Raw genomic sequence first — 2,198 nt, forward strand, 5'->3', positions numbered from 1 at the left:
TTTTCGAACCCAGGTCTCAGAGAGGGAACTTTTTCGGACCCTCCTATTTGCATTTTAAAGGAAGCCGCAACTTGTGACGTCACACATGCGCACCACAGGCGGTCACGGTGGGTAGCTGCGCGAGAAATGGCCCCTTTTTCCCCCGCTATCGCCTCCGTAGCATGGCTCGACTTGGTTCTCTGCGGTTACGAGACTTTTCCACTAGCAAGGATTGGTGGAACCGGCCCCCTTTTTTTTAGAACATACTTCGCTGTGGTTCCAAGTGTAGCGTGCTGGCCTGAAATCGCGACGTCAGAAAACTGTCAGTCACTGGTTGCATCACAAGGACCATTCTCTAACAACAACCCAACCCATCGTTTTTAAATAATTCACCGCAGTTTTTGTACTTTTTTTAAGAGGAGTAACTGCAACACCGAATTGTCCCTGTCTTCTTTTCTTCTACATGTTTAATAGTGTCTGGCAAGCCGCTTAATGGAGCATTACCGCCACCATCTGGTAAGGAGCGTGGTGTCAGTGTTTGCCCATCATTCACGATGAACCCACACACTAGAAGTGTAACAAAAAACAACCCGAACCGCGTTGAACAGAGTTGAGCTGTCCTCTACACACGCTGGTGGAAAAGGGCCATACATCAATAACAGTAGTAACAGCAGACAGCAGGGAGCTGTTTGTAATGCTCACCCTTTCCAACATGTAGCAGCAGCCCAACCTCACCGTCGGTCCAGACAAACCTGTAGGTGGCAGCAGTGTACCTGGAGCGCGGTTGCCGGCCACTCAGCGATCGAGTTGCTCGGTAAATAGCAATAGAGGACGAGAAGAACGCTACGCTTTGTTTGTTGCTAAAAAAATAAATAAAACAAAATCTCGATGGTAGCGTGAAATAGGAAACAGTAAATTGTACCTAAAGGAAATTCTCATCACCTCAGCAGGTCGAGCTTGAGGTGTTATTCAAATACAAAACCTGCGTTCGCTAGCGCTGATTTTATGTTTTAACAATGCTGAGAATTTTCGTAAAATGCTGGTTAAAAAGTGTATGTTTTTCAAAGGTTTCTAGCCCCCCCCTGGGACTGCTTCACGCATATAGGTGTATTCACACATTGCCATCAGCAGATGCTGGCAGGATAGCAACTACCTTTTACCTACGAAAACAGCCGAAGTGACTGGAAATAGGTCAAGCCAGCTGAGATGGAGAAGTTTGACGCTTTCTGACGTATGGGTATGTATTTGCGCCCAGATTTGTCGAGAAAAACCTGCAGATAAAAGGGCCTCGTTTACATTGAGCGCATACCCGCATTTCAGAAAACCTGATCCGAAAACCTACACCGGAGTGAGCTGCACCCTTTGATAAGGCGTTTTATGCTTGATTTCCTAGTTTGCAATGAGTATCTTTAAGTTTAAGCTGAATAATGAGCTCTTTGTGGTGCATAAAATGAAACCTAATAAAATAGGGGGGAGGGAGAGGAAAAAAAAAAGGATGAAAAGGTGTGTTTCAATGGTTGGATTCAGCCTTTGGAATATGCTGGCCATGTTGCTTTGATTAGCTCCTCCTAGAGAAGTGGATCTGAGCGGCGGAGGATCCCGCGGACCAATCGCTTGTCGGTAATATTTCAGTGTGTGTGTGTGTGTGTGTGCGTGCGTGTGTGTGTGTGTGTGTGTGTGTGAGGATGAGACTCCGCTGCCTGTCCCTGCTGCCTCTCCATCCTCCTCTCGGCTCCTCGCAGGGAGCCGTGGAATAGGCGTGCGCCTCTGTCGCTCCGCCGCGGACGAGGAGGGAGACGAGAACGTCCCGACGAGAAGCTCCACTTTCAGGTAAGCGGAGGTGCGGAACGGGAAAGACGGGTTCGGTGTGTGTGTGTGTGTGTGTGTGTGTGTGTGTGTGGTCGGGGCTGCTGCAGTCTTCCATCCAGCATCAGGCTGTGGGGAAGGGTCTGCTGTCAGCGGGGGGGTCAACTTGACAAACAGATCGCCCGCGCCAAGGAACTGAAAACACGCTCCGAGAGGTCAATTAATCGCCGAGTTACGTTCGTGCGTAAAAAAAAAACAAACATTAAATATATATGGAGAGAGAGAGAGAGAAAATGGGGGCGCTTTTTTTGCCCGTCGCTGAAGGTCCCGGAGAGGAATTCACTCAGGCTGCAGGAGCGATTAACCGAACCAAAGTCGAATAGGATGCTGAAGGGAAGGAGGGAGGGGAGGGG

General features: G+C 48.9%; 1 protein-coding gene across 2 annotated transcripts in view; it reads left to right on the plus strand.

The window, feature by feature from the left end:
* Nucleotides 1–1,671: 1,671 nt before the first annotated feature.
* Nucleotides 1,672–2,198, plus strand: part of dlgap3 (discs, large (Drosophila) homolog-associated protein 3) — a 152,236-nt gene continuing 151,709 nt past the window's right edge. For both annotated transcript variants that reach the window (XM_025006627.2, XM_037975872.1), the window contains exon 1: nt 1,672–1,809. The gene's annotated coding sequence lies outside the window, so the exon portion shown is untranslated. The remainder of the gene's footprint in view (nt 1,810–2,198) is intronic.

Source organism: Kryptolebias marmoratus, linkage group LG5, assembly GCF_001649575.2.
Source record: "Kryptolebias marmoratus isolate JLee-2015 linkage group LG5, ASM164957v2, whole genome shotgun sequence".
NCBI lineage: Eukaryota > Metazoa > Chordata > Actinopteri > Cyprinodontiformes > Rivulidae > Kryptolebias > Kryptolebias marmoratus.